Here is an 11028-nt window from a genome sequence, read left to right on the forward strand (position 1 = left end):
TTCCATTACATGTCCGGTTTTCGCGCCTGCGGATCTAATGCACCGGCAGACCCCACCGCGTAGCTGGTGCGCGTGTTGCACTATTCCCATCTTCTGTACGTTTCTCCCGCTGCTAGGGCCCCTTCTCGTCGCCTCGCTCGCCGCTCGCCGTCAGTGTCTCCGATGCTCGTAGAACAGCTGTTCTTCACGTGAAACCTACCGCTGCAACCGCTGCTGCCGTACAGTTTTGCCGTTTGCTTTCCTTACACAACAGCATCTCCTGCACCCTGTAGACAACTCCCTACTCTTGTGCACTTAACCATTCTACTTCTTCTCGTATAATTGTTCTCGTCGTTTCATTTCCGAGCCCTTCTCAATCAAGGCATTTCTCCCCGCCCTTCAACAAGATGGTGCTCTTCAGAGATCTCAACAAATCCTCTGCGGGTGAGTAGTTTGTGTAACAACAGCAGTTTTTCTTTTTGAGCGGGATTACTCTAGCAGCAGCAAAAGATGCAAGACGTTGGGCAATCGTAGCATGCGCAATTTCTGGGCTGTCGAACTGATTTAAAGAAAAGAGTGCTGTCTGATGGACTTCTGCATGTTGCAGTCAGGGCGGTAAGAGGCACAAGTGCTCCGTAGAAACGTTTCTGTTAAACGATGACGTTGTTGCGTAGTGAGCACAAACCCACTCGGAAGCGCACCGATGTCGCGAAACAAGGGAAGGGGTGCTTCGGTTGCGTCTAGTTCCCGGCCAAGCGTGTACATGCTTCTGTGAGTGGATAGGTCTGGGTCGTGCACTACTTCCAGATGAGCGGGCACCTCCACATACGTCTGTGCGTGCTTGTGTTTCCCTGAGGTCTTTGCGTGCATACATCGCGTGTCTGTGTGTGCGTCAGAGCTTCGTGTGCGTACAGCTCGTTCCTCTGCCCGTCAGTAGCTGACCGGTGCTGTAACACCACCAGAAACCGTCCTCAGTTCTGCAGTATTCGCGCTGTGTGCGAATACACTCGTGTCTGTCTGTAGAAATACGTCCTGCATGTGGCAATAAAGGGGTGAGCAACCGGTGCGCGGCACTGGACCTAGCACTGTTTACCATTGAGGGGTATGCTGCACAAAGGGACGTTGTGCCTCGCGTCTGAGCGGCCAGCGCGATGATGCTGTGTACTGATATGTCGGTAGCGCTTTTATGCGGAGGCAGAGAGGTTAGGACTATACAAGCAAACACTAAGAATGGGAGTCGCACTGACACTATTAGTATTCATTTTCTTATACACGGGTGGAGTATCGAGCACCTGCCCCCCCCCCCCCCCGTCTACAGCTGACAGTTTCGCGATACGTACTGCAAGTGGCGCGCTCCAGGCACAATGATATGGTGCATAACTTGTGAATCAGTATACGTAGTGGTGTACATTCTGTCATATCTATCCGGATTGAGCGTGTGTGCGTAGTTGTCTGCGCGAGTATATGATAGTCGGGTATGTGGTGCCGACGTGCTTCTGGTTGCGAAGGGTCAGTTTGAGACTTACAATGAGCAGCAAATACTCCCAGTAAAAGGGCTTTTTGTAAGCATGCCCATATGTGAAGTGCCGCAGATGATTGACAATGGAGCTTTCGCTTGCACATTCATATGCGGGATGCTACAGATGAATAGATCTTTTTTTGGCTGCTTGTTGATATGTAGAATGGCGCAGAGGGGTGTGACGTATGTCTTGAGCGGAGATAATACTGATGGAGTAGTGTAATCTTGTGTTCGAACTATATAAAACACAGAGCGAAGTGCCAGTGGGGTAGGTGGTGACTAGATGACGCACGTTTTTAGATCAGTACGAGCCAGTCTTCGAAGAAGCTCGTTGAAACGGAACGTCTGCAGGACACCTGTGAAAAGTGTAGACGTGTTGCACACACACATACGTTTCGTCAAGAAAGCCTATTCAGTATAATATAAGGGTGAACATCCGCGTAGAGAAGTGTAGTATGTGAGCTCTCGTTCGCTGCAACGCACACGCGTAGCAGATGTATGAGTGGTGCAGATTGACTCGGCCTCTCTCGCATGCATTTGCATGTGTGTGTGTGTATAATATACGTGGTTCTCAGAGATTGTAAGCAAGCGTAGACATGTTACATACGTCTGGGGGGGCACTAGGGGTGACCTGACCCTGCGCAGACGTACTGACGTAGGGATGGAAGCAAGGTTCTGTATGTGTGGTCATGCTGGTGTATATGATATATGTATGATTGCATATATGTATATATATACACTAGAACGATCCATGTGAGGTATTTTCTTTGAATGCATATGTACTTACGGCAAAACGTGGGCTAGATAATTCGGTTGACAGCTCGCTTTAGCAGTGATTGTGTACTGGCATTGAAAGTGTATCTAGCCTCCATGCATGAGATTTTTTTTGAAAGCACCTCATTATAGTAGATGTCTGACACGCACTGTCTGCAAAAAGAAATGCATAACTGTATATATTATTTCACCAACTGAAGTTCCATCGTTTATGAGGTTTTACTGTTCGTGCATATGTATCTTATAACTGGAATCCTGCTGCCCACAAACACACTTTGTCTATGCGTATGGGGACGGTGATACCTTGGCTCAAGCACAAGCACCCGCAAGTTTATACTAACACAGTGAAACTCTGGGGGAGTTGCCCCATTTTTTGTCATAAATACTTGGGGTGTGTACTGTACTGGTAGACATATATATGGACAGATGCGTGCACATCATATCGCGGACACATAGGCATAAAAAATTTTGTAGGTGCATGTGCCTGGGGCGTAGCCTACGTGAAAAAGGGCCTAGTGAGGTGGGAAACGAGTTGTATGTGGTAGGTGCGCTGTGTAGGCACTAAAGCAAATCCATGTCACCATTTTTTTAGTTGTGTGATCTGACTTGCGGACTGAATGCTTTCTGCGTGCTTGAGGCACAGCTTTGCTCCGTGTGGAATATACTGCACTGTTGTCGGTACTCCCGCAGCTGAGAGAGACACGCCCCACCGGCAGCAGCAGTATGCAGCTCATGAGGAGTGTGCATGGCGGACATGGTTTGTTGTGTTCACCACAGTATTTCGTTCTCTACCTGTACGTTACGCCAGATGCTGACAAGATGACCACTATATATCAGAGCTCCTTAGGAGGGCCCATCACGTATTTGAAGGTGGACAGGTGTATTCGCAGGAGAGCAGTATACTCGCTAGAGTGCACCTGGGGGTTAGTGTCGTATTCTCTGATGCTTTTGGAGCAGGTCGATGGTCCTAATAATCCGTACGGTGGCTCTGACTTCTCTCTGCAAGTGGAGACGAGCTCATGACACGTGGCTAGACCTGCAGCACACGCCTACGCACGGCACACACACCTTCACTACCTGTTATATGGTTGTGGGGATATTGGAGCTAGGACATTTCTTTTCTGCAGTCTTGCTTCTTGAAAAGCATATTATGCACGTTCATCGACGTTCAGACGAGAAATCTGTCGTTTGCGTGGTTCTAGGCATTGTGTATCGTTAACACTACTGCAGTTCTCCTCACGCGCGTCAGGCTGCGTGATATATGGTGTAGACTCGGTCTTATTCTGAAGAGCATTTCTGTGCCTTCTCTTTCAAACTATCTTTTGAAGGGATCCCTTTCCCCGCTTCTGGCGTCTCTTGAAACTATTGGAAAGTCTCTGTGTATACGGTCCAGGCAGTTCACTGCTGCGTTCACAGACTATGGACGATCCATCATTACTGCGCATATAAATATGGAAACACTAGCAGCCATGACGAGTCTGTAGAGTCGCACCCTCTCTTGTCCAGCGATACTTGATATCTGCATCGTGCATCATATAGGGCTTCCCTCGATCTCAAGGCCAAGACACACATAACGTTCGTAGAACATTCGTCCCACCTGGTAAAAACCTGTAGTAGGTGTACATGTGACTCTGTCACTGTGATTATGCATGGCCGTACGTGTCGTACTACCAGTATATCTGGCCCACTAACTACTATCATCACTAGTACAACTATTAATACTACTACCATGATTACTACGAGTACGTGTCTTAGTGCTGCTGCACTGCAGAGTTGCGGGGTTTCTGCTGCGAGCGACCCGGGTACCTCTGACTTGCCATCATCTGCAGTTGTAAGTGCATATACGCCCACACTCCACTATGTAATATGAAACGAAAATGTATATGCGTGTATGTATGTATGTATATATATAAATGGTAACAGGTGACCCCTCAATAACGGCCTTTGAATGTAGAATCACGAGAGGGTGTGTCTCTGTGGGGTTTGTGTTTGTTCAAGGGTCGTGCATTTGTTGCTCCGCGTACATGGGTGTGTACCAGCAGCAGTAGTAACAGCACGGCTTGTTCTTTGCAGAATATGTGGCTATCCTTTGAGAGCAAATAATGATTGCATTACAAAATCATACAGAGATGCAGGTACGCGGCATGTGTGTGCTGCTGTATGTACACGCACTGGAATGTACGCGTAGCATAGGGGATCGCGTCTACCTACTGAAATCGTCCTTTTAGCATTGAGCTGGCAGACATCCGCTGGCAGCTTTATATGGGGTACGTACATGGTGCCTACATAAGGGTTGCGGCTACTTCTGGTGCGTGTGTAAACTCCTCGTGGTTTCCTGCTAGTAATGCAGCGTTATGCTAATATATGTTGTGGGTGCTCGGGAATGCTGCTGTCCCCTGCAGATTTTGCTGGGCAAGGGCTTACCCTCATGAAAAGCCTTGGGATCTAGAATGCAGATACAAGTCAAAAAAACCCCGTACGTAACTCTCTAACGGTTGTATTGTTTTCTCTGTCTTTTTTTCGCTGCCCCCTCTGTCTCCGGTCGATCACGAGTCAGGCAAGCCGTGGGGTAACGCTGATCACATTCCAGCGTGTGAGTAGATTGGACAGAAAAGAGAGACGCAGGCTGGGATGCACACGCTTATGTAGATGATGCTGCATGCTACTAGATATGACTGTCACTGATAGAGAAGTGCTATAAGCAGTTCACGAGTATGTAGACAGAGGATTCCTAAATAAAACGTACACACAGACGGCAAGGGAAGAGGCTTAGTGGCAAATAATTCGACTGCATTCCCTGTGGAGCATCCGCGTAGTATTACACGCACCGTATTTGTTGATGCTTCACTCCAAAAAAAATGCTGCGTGGTGTGGGCTGTTTAGGCGCACACAAATCCGTCTACTATAACCACATCTCTTCAAGCAGTGATTACAAGTGGACTGATTCTTTGTTTTATTTGCCTGTCGTTGCGGCAATAGCGCGAGGTGAACTGCTCAGCTGCTGTTTCGACAATTCTCCCCGAGCGTCATCTCGTGTAAAGTAGTGTCGACCCCGTGCAGGGGTGTTCGAGGAGCACTGAGCGTCGTCGCAAAAATTACGTGTTCATGAACGTTGGAGGCACACACACACACACACACAAAGAGCAGCTGGCATATATTGTGAGGGAGCCGGAGCGCGCTTGCACTTACGAGGCCTTTGTATGCATGCTGATGCTGGTAGAGACACGGCATAAGCGGAATGCTTTTGTACAGTAGTTTGGCTTTGAATGGCTAAGCTTTGCGTGGGCTTTTTTATGTAAAGTAGCTTGCGTGTTTTGTGCGTGTGCCCCTTGAAGTTTCTCATGCGGTACCATCGCGTCTTTCTTTGTCAGCTGCGTGCGCCACAAGTGATGACGTGTTTGCGCATTTGTCAGAGATAGCTGCATGTGTATGAGTGTGTGTGTTTATGCGAGTGCTGCTGTCGCCTACTGCTAGTAAGGTCCCTCACTGTGTTCTCACATTACGGTCTATATAGGTGTGGGCAGACACGGACTGGTGGTGCGGTCTCGTGGGGGGGGGGGGAGCATGAGCGGAACGTGGGCGAACGTTGTAGGACGCGACAGGGAGACCGTGTGACGTCCCTGTGTGTTGTGGTCGGGTCTTCTAATGCACGCGCAAGGATCCCTATGTAAGTGGTAACAGTAATGCAAAACTTTATTACATCACCCTGTGTGCACTCATCTTGCCATTGGTCTTTACATTGGCTCTCTGTGGCAACAGGAGATAATAAACACTGCGTCGGTTAGCCCAGGAGGAGGGTTTGATGCTACTTCGAAGATGAAGTATTGCATCAGGGACGTGGACGGCAGAAGTGAAGATGAGGGCCAATGGAAAGTCAAGCATTGACGTGAAATATTCGGTAAGCACTCATTTTCGTACGATGGTGCCACCCAGGGACGCTCTCGCAGTGCAGTTCAGTCGCAAAAAAACTTACCGGCGGGTGCTGCAGATGGCAGTGGTGGCGTATTGCTACTGTCTCGGGCTTTACGTTTTGTTAATAAGATACACTCCTATGGACGTGGCAGCTGGGAGCAAAGCACTCCCTGACTTCGCTGCAGTCATCGATACGTGCTTTGCCCTGCCTTAGCAGTTGTCTAGCGTTCTTTTTTATTCCAGTGTGCTTCTGATGAGACCTTGTGGCACCGAGTAGTGCGTACTGAACAGCATAGGTTCTCGCTGTAATTTTTTTGCTGTGGCGCCCCTTGTGCCCTGCAGACGCCGAGGCTCAGTGGCTTGACGCTTGGCGCGAAGTTTGATAGACGAGGAGATAAGACCTGTAAAGACTGCTTGGACATTTCTGCAGAATACTTCTCACTCCGCGCTGCAACAGGCGTTTTCTCAGTCAAACCCTTTCGCTTCTGCTTTCTGCCTCAGTGGCGTCTTCCAGCACAACACTGTTCGACTCGGAAGTACGTCATTGGTTTGGAATTGGTGCAGTGTTGCACATGCATAAGAGAACAAATGATGGACCGTCTTGCTGAACGTGTGCTGGCCGACTGCCGTTACGCTTCATCTCCCGCTCTCTCTCTTCTTGTGCAAGAGTCCGTAGTACACTATATGCGTGGTCGCCTTCTACGTCGGTATTGAGACGCGTTACCTATGCTTTGTCTCAGCCGTTCCTGGGGTGCGTAAGACCTGCTGATACGTACACCTGTGCAGCATAGGCTTGGTTCTTACTGCGCTGCTCATGCAGAGCTCTTCACTTTGCAGGGCTACGCTCTCGAGTGCCTACATTTTCTGTCGTGCATCGTTTAAGAAGTTATACTTCCGCCGCCGCTCCTGCTGCCGCGAGGATCACATGTGGTAACAGCTTACGCTGTATCTCTCCGCTGCTTTTGGCGCGTCTCGCATAAACTCTGTGCTCCTACCTCGGTCGAGACTTGTAGAGCCCTTCCGATATCCTCACTATCGGTTTAGCGCTTATCCAGTGCGCCACCACGTTGTAGGGACGTCCTTCACTTGTAGCCTTCCATTCTGCACAAGGAGGTGGCATTTTTGTCTTTTTTTGTCTTTCCAGGTGAAGTTCACGGGAAATTTGACATGTCTTCCCTCAAATACGCCCTCGGGGCTTCGTACACGGGCATCGCCACCCGCGGTGGGGAGTTTACTGTCTGCCTCAGAACGTAAGATCAGCCACAGTTTTAAATTTGTATCATCAATATATTTACGTACGGCTCCAGCCAGTACGTCTAGAAATGTCACACATGTATGCAGTCCGCAGACAACGAACAGGGGTAGCAGCTGTGGACATATGGGTGTGAGAGGAGGTCCATATAAATGACCCTGAGTGCGTCTGAATTGATACCGCCCCAGCGTCCACACTTGTATGGCTGGCTCGCTGGGTTGAGGTATCAGGGCAGGCAGGCATTGCCTAGACTGTACTTCTAAATATCCAGCGTAGAAGGGCTCCATGTGCCTCCTGCAGGTCGAAGTGTGCTATTCATCCGCAGCTGTACTTCTCTTATGTCCCTCCATTCGAAGATGTCACTGCTTTGTCTCTCTGAATCAAAAAGGTTTGCGTACATGAGTTCTACGACGACGAACGTTTCACGTCAAATTCTGATTAATCTATGCAAAAGTAGGGGAACTTGTGAGATACTGCGGAGCACTCGAAGAGTTCGGGACGTGACGAGTTTACTCTCCACTTCCGTGTTTGAATCTCATTTTGTTTCCCGTGTACTTGTCGAATTACACCCGTATCTGTCCGTATCCCTTTCGTATGTGTTCTCATCGATCCCGTTTATCTCTAACTCTTTTGCAGTCCTCCTCCCTTCGTAGGCGGGCTCACGAAGGAGCTGTTGTCCACATTGTTTTTGCTCTAGCCATTGTACCTCCCGTTGCTGTATGTACCTCATGCTGACTCTCGGCTTGGTGTTTCGTCCACAGTTCTGAACGTCTGAACTCTCTCATCTCTGTGTTGTGTATATCTTTTCAGAGCGCCCCAGGGTGATGGCAGCTTCGGCCGATTAATTGGTAGTGTACATGGCCGGACTTCTGACCGTCAACTAACCGAGTTGGCCGCAGAAGTGGACTACAATCCCTTGGACGGGGGAAAAGCAAACATTCAGTTCGGAGGTTTGTGGTACTTGAATCCTCAGAGTGACACGTACTTAAAAGCGAAACTCTCCCAGAACGCTCGTCTTTCGTTTGCCCTCTCCCACCGCATTTGTGATTTCGTTTGTGCAACTGTCGGCTCACAGGTAGATGTCACGCGTCCTAACAATCCAGATGCAGTAAAACACGGTATGAAACTTGAGATATGTGCGTAACAATTTATGTCTGTGCGAACGCGACGACTGCTTCCAATGTTGATCAAGATTGTTTCTCGGGAATTCTGTCGAAAAATTTTCACGAACCTAGCGCAGTTTGATGCGATGCGCTGTGGGGACGGGCGAGGTCGATGTGAAAGGCCGCCGGCGAGTCAAGCAGCGGGCAGTGCGCAGCCGCTGGAAGGCGGAACACAATTTTATCACCACTGACACACACCAAGACACGCATATGCCAGGCAGCAGAAGGGAGCGCTGCAGAGGAGCTCTGCCGCACAGGCCTTAGTATTGTTGTCGCAAATAACCATTGACGGGGTTTTAGCATATAGGTGGTAGAGGACGAGTTCTAGGAAGACAAGGCCTAGAGATAGTCCCCTATAGCCAGGACCGCTGGACGAGTGACCCGCGTAAAAGCGTCTCGAAGACGGCTCGGGTCCACCATAATTGGAACTGACATCTTGACGGTCCTATCCGGAGATTCTTTCAACATTAAAGTGCTTGGCAGGATCATGGCAAGTACTGCACACTGCAAGTTTTATCAAGCGCAAGAAAGTAAGGCTCAGAGGGACATTGTGCTGCACCCAGGTCGCTCTGGCGAATGAGACACATACGCCAGATTTACCAGATAATTAGATAGCGATAAGCATTACGGAGTTCCAGCTTGTCAAGCGAGCGAAGTATTGTAGGCAATGCGGTAGATAAGAGTGCCAGAGGTGTGGAAAAGACAGGGCCCGCAGGTCCGCGAGAGCCTAGGCTACCAAGTGAATTCAGTCCACCGGCCACTATGGGCAGCGTAGGCGAATGCGTAGTTCTAGCCCGCTCGGTGCCAGAATGTTGCGGCATATGCCTGCCTTCCTGCCACTCCTTAAGAGCCCCATTTGAAGCATCACAGCGCCCGGGGTAATAGCAGTTTTCTTTTCAGGGAAGCGGCAGCTGCCGGGCTACCTCAGGGCTATCCTTAGACGGTGACATAGGTGCTCGCCACCATAAATCTTCGCATGTTACCTCAAAACCGCATCACACTCAATAGCTCAAGGACTCGACAAGGCGCGACCTGATCCATACGTTTGCAGCATCAGCTTTAACGGAAAGTTGTACGCCTATGAGGAGACTCGAATGCAAGCCAGAGCAATCTCGTGGGAGACGAGTTGCGCGGGTGTTGAGGACCGTGCTGTTTGTTATTGCATGGTTCCATGCGTACATGCAGTGTCACTGTTTGGCGTTTGCGTGAACAATGCTAAATCTGTTGAGCTGTGGCAAAACCAGCCCCTTTATTGTGAAATATACAGGCCTGAGGTGGCCCCGTTGCCTCATGTTCTTCGAGGTACGTGCATTTGTCAGAGATTCCCCCGTGCGTGCATGGCCTTGTGAAGGGAAGGGACGAGTGCTGTTTACGTCTTCTGATGACTGAGTCCGATAGTTGAGAGCACCGAAAGCCTCTAAGAGCACCAAGAAAGCCGCAGCACTCCCAGTTGCTGCGGAATGTGATAAGACGACTCTGCAGAGCAGCGCGGACACATGCTCGGTGTAACATTCGTGGGCAGCGCATGTTCAAGTGGTTTGCAGCATCACGCATGCAAGCAGACTTTCCTTCCACCCTCGTCAATGCTCAGCAGATGGGTATCCTCCCTAGTAGACGACTGACTGCAGAGGTGCTCGGCTACATCAGCCATTGCTGGATACGGGACAATTTTTTGCGAATGCATAGTGCTTCTAGCGTCTGCTCTGAAGGTGTATAAATGCGACCACACCTACCTAAGCCATCGTCTGCCAAATCTACGCACATGTAACATAGACGCTCATATGCAAACGAACATTTGGCATGGGCACGAAACAAAAACGAAGGTACAGACCATCGTGCGTGGGAGGTCCGTATCGATGAATCAGAATGTCCTACATCCTTCTGTCTTCGGAGATGCTGACACGCGCTCGTGCACTGTTTCACGTTGACGCATCTAAAAAATTCTGTTAATCGATGCGGGCAAGAGCATCGCCACCTCTGCTATGCGAGTTTAGAGGTTTACATGCTGCACACCACTTGCGGCGGCTGTGACAGGCCCTAACTTGTAGAGATCCCCTTACGAGGTGAAGGGAAAATGTGGGGTTCGTGAATTATGAGGCGGCCTAGAAGACGTAGATTTTATGTAAATAATACCGGTCGGAAGTCTGCCTAGAGTGTCCCTGCTCATGCCTCCTGCCGGGCAACGCTGGAGTTTCCCGTCCACTGTCAACACTGTGCTCACCAATGTGTTACATGTCGAGGCTCTCAAGTAGTGTTCTTGCACACGATCCTCCTCCTCAGCCTGCCCACGTTTCCAGCAGACACCACGTTGTGTAGTCGGGTAGTACCAGAAGATGCGATGCCAGTGTTTGTTAACAATGGCGAATACAGCACACACACAAAATGCGCACGTCTCCCTCGAATCCCTTGGGGACTACTGCTGTTTGTGG

The 11028-nt window shown here is 49.7% G+C and overlaps 1 pseudogene; it reads left to right on the forward strand.

Annotated features, from left to right (window-relative positions):
• Positions 1–1130: 1130 nt before the first annotated feature.
• Positions 1131–8580, forward strand: LOC131479125 (uncharacterized; annotated as a pseudogene).
• The last annotated feature ends 2448 nt before the right edge of the window (positions 8581–11028 follow it).

Source organism: Ochotona princeps, unplaced genomic scaffold (genome assembly GCF_030435755.1).
Source record: "Ochotona princeps isolate mOchPri1 unplaced genomic scaffold, mOchPri1.hap1 HAP1_SCAFFOLD_2543, whole genome shotgun sequence".
In the NCBI taxonomy this organism is placed as follows: Eukaryota; Metazoa; Chordata; class Mammalia; order Lagomorpha; family Ochotonidae; genus Ochotona; species Ochotona princeps.